The following is a 12,154-nucleotide window of genomic DNA, read 5'->3' as shown; positions in this document are numbered from 1 at the left end:
GGGTGCATTGAGTCCCTTGGATTCTATTAGCATGTGATTAACATCTTGGGTTGATGGCTATATCTTTAAAGATTGATGTGACAAATATTTGCCCAGGTCTTAACTATGAGGAATTAGGGGCCACTTTTAATCAGGCACGTTTCCCCCCCCCCAAAATATGCAGAGGGTGGAGTGCTTGGGAGGCTCATATAGCCGTGTTGACAGTGATCAAATTCAGCTTTTTCCACTCTCATTCCACATCTGAAATGTTATAATGCAAAAATGATAGTGATTTATGAGTATAACCTGCACTCTGTTTAGTCATCCATCTCTGTCATCATACAATGGTGCACTTGGTATCTATAATAATCCACCCACTGCTCTGTGTGCGTTTGTGTGATGATTCTGGGGGAGATTCATGATCTCACTATCTATTCTCTGCAAACTATCTACCACTCTTCTTCCAATCTTTTGTCTTTTTTCTAAAAAAAAGAAAATGGGTATAGTGATGGGAGGGGAAGGAGAGAGAGAGGGGGGGGTTGTTGATTGAACAAACAAGGTGCACAAGAGAGTGCACCACTTAGCAAGACAGATGTCAGCCCCCTTTGCATTGTGGGATCCGGAGAAGCACTCCTGCGTCATTAAGGATGGCCTGGTTCCCATGGCGAGGGGAAAGGAAGGAGCGAAAGGAGGAGGGCCCGCTGCCAAGTTCAGCGCCTCGGGGATCAGATCAGCGTCACGGGGTGCTAAGTGGCCTAGTTAGCGCTTTAAAACGCACAATGAGCTGCCTGCTCTTTCTCTCCGTGTGTAGGCCTTTTAACTGTCAGACATGGAAATGGTTGGGAGGTGTGCATGATGAAGGAGGGGATGGGGGGCAGAAACAATATCGGTTCAATCAAGGTGTATCAAGGGCAAGGTGAATTATAGATGGAAGATTTGAGGCTTGTGCGCATTTTCGTGGAACTTTGAAAAATGTTTTTTCCAGACTGTTGGATACAGTTAATTAACCGTGTGAGGTGTACTTCTTTGTGTCTTATAGTAATTGGCTTGGAAGCAAATATTCACAGGTTCAACTATTTTGATGCTATACACCTTTGCATGCTTCTTGCATCTAAAGCTGTGGCTGCTAAGCTAACCCACTAGCTGAATATGGCCATGGCTGTTTAGCTCCAGCACAGCCCCAAGCGGCTGGGGAAAATGTGGTGGACAACAGCCATGGTAGATTGGACAGGACAGGACAGGACTGGACTGTGGATCAGGCTCCTAGATCTGGCATTAGCTAGTGAGGGCAGGGGTCCATCATGCACTCTCAGGAAAGAAATCGGGATGGTGAAAGGGTATGCCAGGAGAAATGTGACGACCTGTTAAGTCGTAGACCAGACAGAGGGTTCTCACCTTAATCCCAGCAGTGCAGTTTTAGTGCTGTAGGTGTCAGGCCCTAGGTGTGAGGGTGTCTGGACGACAGCTAACATCCACCTCCCCACTGATCCACTGCTACATGCTCACTCTGTGGTGTTAGTCTGGACCAGCTGGTCAGAGTTGGCTCTGCAGGAGATGGTGCCCCGGGCTAAGCCTGCCAGCCTACTGCCATTCTGCCTGGCTGCCAGCCCGCCTGCCAGGCTGTCTGTTGGGTGCTGAGGAGAACAGAGAAAGGTGTAGCCTGCAGAGCTGGACAAATTCAGTTTTTCATTGGATAAAATCCTACAGTGGTTTTAGTATCTGGTACTACTACAGCTGCTAAAATCACCACAACTAATGTTTCAGGTCTGTTTTAAAGGAGCAATAATTCAGAGCATTAATATAGCAGCAAACAGCTGTTTGCTATGTAAAGATAAAGTGGAGTGAGGTCTACATGAGCAGAGAACGAAGTCTGTGTAGTGAGCGTGGCCCACTGGCTGACTCATGGCTGCTGCTCTGCGCCCTCAGGTAAACGGCATTAGCTCTGTCAGCACATTTACCATAGTTTGTACTGTTAGCGCTGCTAGCACCGTTAGCTACGAGCCAGGTGCTCAGGCGTCACCATATTGAGAGCTGTCGAGAGGCAATTATAATGCTCCAAATCTCAATCTCAAACAAACGTTTTATCTTTAACACAATGGAAAGGAGTCTGTATGAATTCTGAAAAAATACTTTGCTCGCTGTAATCATACTGGCAAATTAAGAGATCCCCTTTAAAAGTACTCCTGATGTAAGCGATGAGAGAAACCTACAGTCCTCATTGTGGTGCAAATGTATATTCTGAAGTTTAGCTGAAGCGGAAGCTAAAAAGAGACAGATCTGTAGTCATTGAGCTAAGAGACAGTGACTGTGGCCATTTCTAATGAGTGTCTGGATGGAAATGTCTGTCTGTCTGTCTGGCTGTCTGTCTGGTGTTGGGATTGCTAATAGTGTGCTCCCTTGTGGGAATGTAGTATTGTTCTAATGTTGCTTGTTTCGGGGCGGTTGTTAATTTTTGCTTGGTGTTTTACTCTTCGTCTGCTTTTTACGAAGTGTAAGCTTTTGATACTATTATCTCTGAAGAAAAATAGCAATTAACTGCTATAATATACGTATTGTGCATTGTACCTTTAATTGTAATTGTAATTAAAATCAACCAATCAAATGGGTTTCTTTTAACATTACAGTCTTTTTAGGGGGGGGGGGGGGGTGTACTTAAAAGACTTTGGAAGAATCCCAGCTGATCAAGTACATCACCTCGTTTATGGAGTGGAGTGATGAGTGCACATTTCCAGATAGCTGGTAATTCACATGTAGACAAAGAAAGCAAGTGGATACATAAGAATATGAGAAGCTAGTTTGATAAACGTATTTTCTACTTCATCAAGTCCGGCACCACTGATCACATTTAATTCATTAACGACGTTCTGAACTTCAGTTGGTGAAATGTTTCTAAAGGAAAAAGAATACGACTGAAGAAGCCAGGACTCAGGTGAGAGTCAGGGAGTTATGTCGAACAGATAAGAGGAGAAATACTGATTGAATACTTGGCCAATCGATAAAGAGTCATGTAATATTGTATTGGCAGCTCTTATTTGATTAATGGAGTGTTTTTCTGATGTATTAATGAGGGTTTTGATTTTGTTCCAGAATTGCTTCAGGTTCTTAAAATCATGAATGAGACTTTCTCTATAGTAATTAAATTTTGCATTACAGGTTTTTTTTCTTGCTCATATTTCTCAGCTGCCTGTATACATCCCAATCAGCATTATCCCTTGTCTGATGAAATGTTGACCATGCTTTATCTCTCTGCCTCTCTCTGGCTGATCCAAGGGACATGTTGACCCTTCACCTTGGTAGTTTTCCAAGGAGCATGTTTATCCACAATCATCGGTGAACTCAGTATACAAAAAGTCCCAGGCATCTTGTACATCAGGTATTAATTGGTATCTGTCCCAGTTAATAGTAATCAGATCATTCATAAATGTATCAAGATTCAATTTCCTGTATTGTCTGATCTTGATTATTCTCAGTGGTAATTTGGGTAGTTTGATTTTCCAAACACAGAAGACAATTGAATGATCACTAAAGCAGTCAGACAAGATGCCTGAGCTTACGATAGTATTTTGGTGTGAGACGAGTATCCAGTCAAGCAGAGATTGGGTTCTAGGGGGGATTCGAGTACGCTCATTAATTAATTGGGTAAAAGTATATTTTTTACCATGTCAGATGACTTATCTAACCTATTTTTTTGACATCACCTCGTAAAATAATTTCATTTCTAGGAAAATTGAATTAATGGTGGAGATTAGGCAATTAAAGGACTCAACAGGTGAAGAAGGTGGCCTTTATATGCTACCAATAGTTAAATATTTGTTTGCATGAAAGGTTACCTTGGCCTTGACGTGTCATTAAGCATTGGGAAATTATCAAGCTAGCTTTCTAGCCAGCTGTCACCTAGCTGCTCATTTTAACATGCTTTGATGCTACACTGCTTACGGGAAATGAGCTGAACAAAGTTGCCACTCCTCTGGTGATGGTAATGTTCTTTCCTATGCTGTGACAAAGAGTGTGCAGATGAAGCAATACACTGTTAAATTTGCAGCTTTTTGTTGCTGCAAAACCTCACTAAGTCGGTTTGGTTTGTATGGAAATAAGCCCGCTACAACCCGTACAATGGCAACGGTGCACATAAAAATGTCCGGCGCTCCATCCTGCTACACTGATTTGAGTGAAACTGTCCTGTTGTACTATTCTATTTCTATAGCTTGTGTTTGTGTTGTGTGTCTGACTGTACATGTACTGACTGTAACCTGGGTGTAGCAGCATTAGTATTGAGTGTTGAGCTGCCAGTCAACTCCCTGCTGGAGTGCGATGATGATGATAGCAATGTCGCCGTGGCAGGTGCGGTCCTGCGTGCCGTGCAGGTGATGTCTCTCATGCTCACTTAGCTAATGACTCCAATTAAAGTAATTAAGAGCTGGCACGGTGAAACCTGCTCACCCGCCTGCTGCCAACCCATCCATTCCCCTTCACCAGAACTCAACAGCGCCCACCACCTCGTACCACTACATGCCGTCGTCCATCGCACTCCTCCGCTCTCCTGCCTTCCCTTAATCCGTCTCTCCTGGGCGCCTCACCCTCTCCTACTTGCCACAACCACCCTGTGCACCTCCGCTCCTGCCGAGGCCTTTAAAAGAAACATGAAGCCTAAACTCAGCTAAACACTCCACTCCAGAAGCACTTAAGAGACCCTCAGCTCAACTTATTGTCGCAGAGACGGCCACAGACGGGAGAGAGCGGGGGACGGGGTCCTGCAGGAGAAAGAGGGGCGTTTAAGAGGGAGAGGGGATGCAAGCCAGGTCCTAACGAGGGGAGAGATAATTGTTTTGTTTTGTTAGGGGCCCTTCTTCAGCGTGGAGGGAGTTGAAATGACACGCCGCACATGGTTTTTGGATGAAGTGGGCAAAGGGAGGGGTGGGGGGGCGCAGGCTTGATGCAAGAGTGGTGAAAGTAGAGGAGGGGGCTGTAGCACAGAAACCAGCGGTCACACGTAGCTCAGAAAAAGGCTCCAAAAAGCTGCAACCACAGAGCAACATTGGAATCTGCTGGGCTTTTTTTAATGCTGACAGATTTGTAAGCTCCTATGAAACTTTGATTAAGATCATGCACTTTGTTGTCCCGCACTCACAGAACCCCTAGAAGATTTCAATGTCAAAATACTCATTAATCACAGAAAAGTTCAATATCACAGTCCACAAATTCCAACAGTGGGAAAGATTGCACCGGGCCAAACTGGAGACACAACTTTGGCTACTGGGCCTGGTCAGATTTATCAAAATTTATGAAACGGCAAACATATGAATCTCTGGTGTCTTGGTGTTCTTTCAACACTTGGATTCACAGACCGATAGTCGATGTGCCTGGATTTGTACTTGGCCTGGCAACGCGAGCACTTTTCCAGAATCCACATTTTCTGTGAGCGAAAGACTTTGATGTGAACCCTGTGTTACCTCCCTCTGTTTTCCTCGTGTGTCCATCCACTCCGGCTCATTTCCCTTTTTTAATTTCACCATTTGATTAGAAGTGCAGTCATGGCTTTTTAAAAAACATTAAATGTGTTACTAACCGTAAATGCTTTTGCTGCGAGCTGCCTTCATTTTCTGCCCCTCACGTAGTGATGCGGTGAGAAAGCATCACTGGAGACATTCAAGAAAAGCAGACGCCTAGCGAAAACCACCATCATCTAAACTACAGCTGAGCACACTTTGGTAATCTGGCGACTAACAACATCAAGCAAATTATCCTGGTGGACTGTCTCATAGAGCCAGGCTGGCGAATCACCTCCAGAAGCCTGTCACCACTTCCATGAAGATAAATGGTATCATTACACAGTCTCCCATCATGCATTAGCTGATCTGGAATCCACTTTGTGCTCAAAAGTGGAAATGGCTATGGATTACACTCAGTCGTCAGATAACACTGACAGAATGTGGCGGCAAACGTTGCTAACCCATTTTGCTACGGCGCTCGTCAGGATGCTGCGGTGGATATTTAAAAAAAACAACCAAAAAAACCCCAAACAAAACAGTTTGTTGATTTCCTCATCTTGAATTATGGTCATGAAGTCCGTTCTGTCTGCTAGTAGGATCAATACCAATACAGACACAATTTATCCAACACATTCTGCCAGTGTCATAGATATCTGTCCACAAACAGTCATCCTCACAGTGGGCACAGGAGGAAGAGGAGCATGCCAGTGTGTGTGCGTGTGTGTGTGTGAGAGAGAGAGAAAGAGGAAGAGTGATTGAGAGAGAGACAGACAGACACATAGGGGGTGGAGGTAGGAAGGGGGGGGGGGGGGGGGGGGGCAGTGCGCCAGTGTTCAAGAGAGATAGGCCAAGTGAGAGAGGAGAGTGAGTGTGTGCATGTTTGGTGTGTGTAGGGGTACAGAGGAGGGGTGCAGGTGGCATGGAGCTGGCGCAGGCCTGGCCCACTGTCCCCTGGCAGTGCCAGGCTCCATCTGTCATCAGCAGGAACATCTGCAGCCCAAGGTGCCCTTGTCACCCAGCGTTAGAGTAACGAGTTTGGCGTTTCCATTAGTCCAGGGCCCTCGCCCGCCCGGCCCGCTCCAGCCAAAACCATGGCATTTTGGGTGTGAGCTTGTGTGTGTTTGCCTGTGAGTGAGTGTGTGTCTAGATATGAGACAGGGAGAGGGAGAATGAGAGAGCGAGCCGAACTGGATTTGTGTGTGTGTGTGTGTGTGTGTGTGTGTGTTTGTAGGAGGAGCGAGAGAGAGAGAGAGAGAGAGAGTGCCAAGCCAAAACAACATGGCAGTACAGAGCGTTGACCCAGCTGGGCTGAGCCGGCATGTCGAGTCATGTCCCTTCCCGATGTGAGCGTGCCCAGCGCGCTCACACCGCTGCCAGACCCAATCTCTGGTCCCTCTCCTCTCTCTCTCTCACTCATTCTCCCTCTCTCATCTTCCTGTCTTCCATCTGTCCGCCTCGCTCTTATCTGCCCTCTCTCCCTTACCTCTCCGTGCCCCTTGTAGTTTCCTCCCCCCTGTACGCCCGAGTCCTCTCACACCCTGACTCTCTACTAACATTCTGCCTCTGAGCACTGCTCACTTTTTTTTTTATCTTCCTTGTCCCTAAAAAACAGATGGTACTTCTTTCCTGGCTCACTCTTTTCATCCCTCTCTCTGAGCTCTCCCCCACCCTCCCTCTTGTCCTGTGTTTCTTTCCATCCAGCCGGCGTATCACTGATCCTAACTGGCAGTCCACCTGTTTATTCTGTCTCCCCTCTTCTCTAATTTAAAAAACCTGAATCATTCTTCTCTCTCTCAAGGGCAATAGCATGGTTTTATTATTACTCATTATTCCTTTTTACATGACATTTTACAAAGACTAAACATGGCTTGCACGGTTTATCAACTCCATTTTCAGCAAGATGGCTGCTGTTCGTGTTTGCACCACATGGTGGCTCTAACGAGCAGCAATCTGTCTTAACATTAATGAACCAAGCTTTGGCTGCAATTGTGTCAATTACCCGCAGAATGCTAATCGGACAAACATGAGCGCATCAGAATAAGATAAGATTGATTATTCTTTTTCATGTTTTGTATTACATGTAGGCGTGCATCATAAATCAGCTTTGATGGCATCTCTGAAGCCGGTGTTTAGCCTGGAGGTCTGAGGGAAATTAGACACCGCTTAATAAAAGCCACACATTCAGGCCTGGAGCAAGTTGGACTTTCTGAGCGTCTCTGACACGTGAACTTCATGCGCTCATACAAACACACGCTCTTATGCGTAAACACTCTTTATACGATATTTTTGAAAAGTCTCACTTAAAGCTGCAGCTTTGTTCTTGAGCACTTCAAGCCTTGTCACTTCCTGTGAGAGAGCAGAGGGTTTCAAGTTATAGTTAAGATTTCTTTTGCTCTCGTGTTTTACTCTTGGCCTGTCCTACAAAGGTTTCTCATCCCCCTATCAACACTTAAAAAGTGTGTGGAGATCGAGTGAGTGAGGCAGTAAAGGAAAGCCATAGTGAGATAAAGAAAAGGGAAGCGACAACTGCTAATCAATAAGATTTCTCCAACCTCAGTTTTTTTTTTCTCTCTCCCCCCGAGGCCTGCGGCATTCAAGACGAGCCAAGACGAGCTTGGCATTGTCGAGCACGCCTTAAAAAGAAACACCTGCGAGGTGGAAGACTTAAAAAAAACACCAGAAAAAAAGAATCCTGCTTTTCGCAGCTCTTAAAAATGTTGGCAAATGTTCCATGGGTTTTCTGGGAACAAAACAGTAAAAAGAAAGAGCTCCCATGCAAGTGAAGACAAAAGGGGATGGTTTTCCATAGAGATGGAGGTGTCATTACACTTGAGACGGTTGCCAGATTTGGACTTATCTTACCCCCCCCACCCCCCTCTGCCCACCCCCACTCCAATCCCTGTATCTATACCATCTTAGGTTATTATCAGACCTCGAGCAGTGCAAAAAGCAAATAATGAATAATATTTAGCTGTTGACAAAATATGTATGTGGCTTTAGTGGGAGCTGGGAATGGGGGAATGCAGAGAGAAACAAAGATGGAGAAAGCCGGGGAGGAATGGGAGAGGAGAGAGAGGAAACTGGAAAGGGGGGGTTACTAAAGCAGATGGCACTCTTGGCATCCACCTCTCTCTTAAATCTGTTTCTGCTGTTTTTCTCATGTGCACGAGGCTTTAACCCTGTGGTAACCTGTGTCCCGGCCTGACCTCGAACCGAACTGCTGTATGTAACAAGCCTGCGTGTGTGTGTGTGTGTGTATACATGCGCATGTTCATCTCTAATATGTCTCTGTCCGCACGCTAGTTTAATGGGCGCCCTATGGAAGTGAGCATCAGCAGTCTCAGTGGTTGTAGTCCACGCTTCCACCTGCGCTGCATCGTTCTCGCACTTTACCTGCTCTCCTTTTTGGAGTGAGGGTACGTCTAATACATTCATCAGCTGTCGTTAATTTGCAGACCAACGGAAAATAAAATACAATGCATTCCCATAATTTAATATACATTTAAACACGCACAATAATGCATTATTACATCTGATGGTTTAATACATAAATACACAGATTTTTTTTTCTGCATTAGGGGCACTATGACAATATGTCCATTTTACTTGATACAGTAAAATAGTCAAATACTGCACATTTACTTGTAATGTAATATTTTTACTTTGTGTTGCGTGTATTGCAAGAATACTTTCTGGTGGAAAGTAACTAAGTGCATTTACTCGAATACTGTTCGTAAGTACAAATTGAAAGTAGGCTACGCATATTTTACTTGAATATTTCCATTTTTCACTTTCACATATTGTACTTTTTACTGCACATTTGTTAAACAGCTATAGTTCCTATACTAGATTATTATTTATCTTACAAAATATATGATCAGTTTATAAAATACCATATTTTTATGAATTAATTAAATTGGTTCTCAACCAGTTGTATTTACATATTAATAGATCAATGATAATGATCCATTATTGTAGTATGGGGGGTGTTTTTTGCATAATGTGTACTTTTATTGTTTATGCTTTAAATTAATTTAGCTGATAATATGTATTTTTTCTTATTGGGAAATTAATTAATAATTTAGGACTTTCACTTGTCCTGGAGTATCTCTATGTGGAGATATTCTTACTTATTACTCTGAATATATTTTCCACCTGGTAGTCTTTTTGAAATGGCACAACTCACTTTCACTTGTTCAATTAGTTTGTTTCGAGCACCATATTGTAAGCGCTCCTCATTCACAGCTGCTACAGATCAGAGAAATGTCTTTTATTATCTCAGCCGTGAGTCTCGATCCGCCTGCAAGCCAAAGAAATATTTTAGTGGGTGTAAGCATAAATTTGCAAAACATATTTGAGCTAAAAAAAAAAAAAAATGTTTTTAAGGCAGATAATGAAAAACAACAATAAGGCACTACAGCCTGAGACTGATGGAAGGACCATTCTGGAAACACCTGGGACATCAACTGTGTATTTAAGCCACATCCGTCTCTCACTGAGTAGAAACATTCATGCACTGACTCCCATACATGCTCCCATAGACGTACTATAGATTTCACTGAATGCACATCACTTATATGTGGGGTGCCACGGTGGTGTGAGCTCATTTGCATAATCTCCCATTTAAAGAGGGATGTGCTGGAAGCCGGTGGGGGGTTGATGGTAAGGGCTGGGGGTGGGTGGCGAGCTGGGAGGGTGTACAAAGTGCCCATTGTGCAGTCCCAGGATAGGGAAAATGCCCTGCAGGGCCTGGTTTGTGTTTGTGACTGAGAGTGTGTGTTTGTGAATGTTTATCTCTGTGTGTCTGTGTGTGGGAGCCACACCTGTCAGGAGAGCCTGAGGGAAGCAGTGAGACCACTATAATGGGTGTGTACATGTCTATATCTGTGTGTGTGTGTGTGTGTGTGTGTGTGTGTGTGTGTGTGTGGGGCACATATAGTTAAATGGTTTTCATTAAGACAGACAAGAGCATCAAAATCTGTGGGCCATGTCAATCTTTTATGTCCTAATTGTTTCGCTTTATTAACTTGGCTTGTTATTATCTCACACACACACACACACACACACACACACACGCACACACATACACTTCCCCTCACTTCCACTCACACTCAGCAGTAACCACACTCTTCTTCATGCCAAATCATAATCTACCCAAGACGCAGCAGGCCGATAGTATCAGACTGGAGAAATAATGGTAAAATCAGATTTTTGGGGGGCTTTCGAAGGAAAAGAGCCCATAAGTGCTGAAATAGCTGGTGGCAGTGTCTCTAATGGTAAAACGTAATGCTCAGCAATCTGCTTAATATCCCCGCCGCACTCATTAGATTAGTGAACATTAAGGAGATTGGAAGATTTGCGCTCTATTGTTTTACTATGGCAACACAGAGGCACAGAGGCTATACTGCTAATGGCGGGTAACAACAGGAAGTTACTGAACGCTAAAGCTGGTGTGATTTCTAATATGGAGGGGTGAGACAGGTGAACGAGTGGAGCAGAGATATGGCTGGGAATTCTTACCATTCACACACACACACACACATTAAAAAAAAACAGAGAGAAACATTTCTGAAACCCTACAACATCAAAAAGATCATTGTACGATTATATTCTTTCTTCATCAGTATGGGAAACAGTAGCGGCCTGAAGTTGTCCCCCTATTAATGACTAATTCCTCGGCTGGTTTGGCTCAGGGCACGACAGAAAGCTGTGTGTGACCACCACCAGTAAAAGCAGCACCGTGCTGGGATTCAGGAACGTTATCGGAGCTCAAAGTCCTAATTCCACACTGGGAATTCTGCCATCAGTAACATAATAAGTCCACTTTAGCTGTGAGGGAGAGAGAGAAAGGTTTCTTTTTTTTTTTTGCTTTGGAGTCTTGGCTCCTTCGGTTGTAAAGTTCCTCAGGCAGGCGTAAACAGATCAACAGAAAAACAGCTATTTTATTTTGCTCCCAGCAGTTGTAGGGGCTAATAAGAATCAGTATTAAATTCATGATCTGGGTCCCACGGAGTATTTTCTTTGCTTTTTTGGGGGAGCAGACAAGTTATTTAACGTGAGTGCTATAGGGTGTTATAATAATGCTGGGGTGAAAACCAAAACTGAACAGAGAATATTATTACATGTATCAACTGCAATTGCAGAATTTATCAGAGGCTTACTTGGCAAAGTCTTTCCAATCCTCTGTTTCCTTTCCTCTTATTGGACAGACAACTATATATATATATATATATATATATATATTTCAAAATAAACTCTTGATCAGATGCAACATTTTGAGTTTTTGCTCTGACAACCATGATCTGGGTTTTTAATTATTTTTGAGAAATGGAAACTGGAGTGTTAAGCCTAACGTGAAGCAGAATTTAACCAAAAATCAAAAATGTGTGTATGGTTACATCCAGGTACACTAGCATTACCGTTGCAGCATGTAAGCAAGGAAGTTTAGTGTTTTCCCTAAAGAGAAAAACTTATGTATTTTGGAGATATTAAAGACAAAGTCCATTTCATATTGTTCTTTATATGATGATTTTAGGATAAAGAAGGGTCATTTTTTCTTGGTGAATGATAAAAAAAATTGTAAGACGCAAAACTGTTTTTGAACAGATTTTATTAGTAGACCTTAGAACAGGAGAAGAATGTTTTGTTAATAATATAATGTGATATATAAGAAGTTATGATCTTAT

Source organism: Eutrigla gurnardus, assembly GCF_963514095.1.
Source record: "Eutrigla gurnardus genome assembly, chromosome: 3".
In the NCBI taxonomy this organism is placed as follows: Eukaryota; Metazoa; Chordata; class Actinopteri; order Perciformes; family Triglidae; genus Eutrigla; species Eutrigla gurnardus.
The sequence above is the reverse complement of the archived record's forward strand: the minus strand, read 5'-3'. Positions refer to the sequence as shown.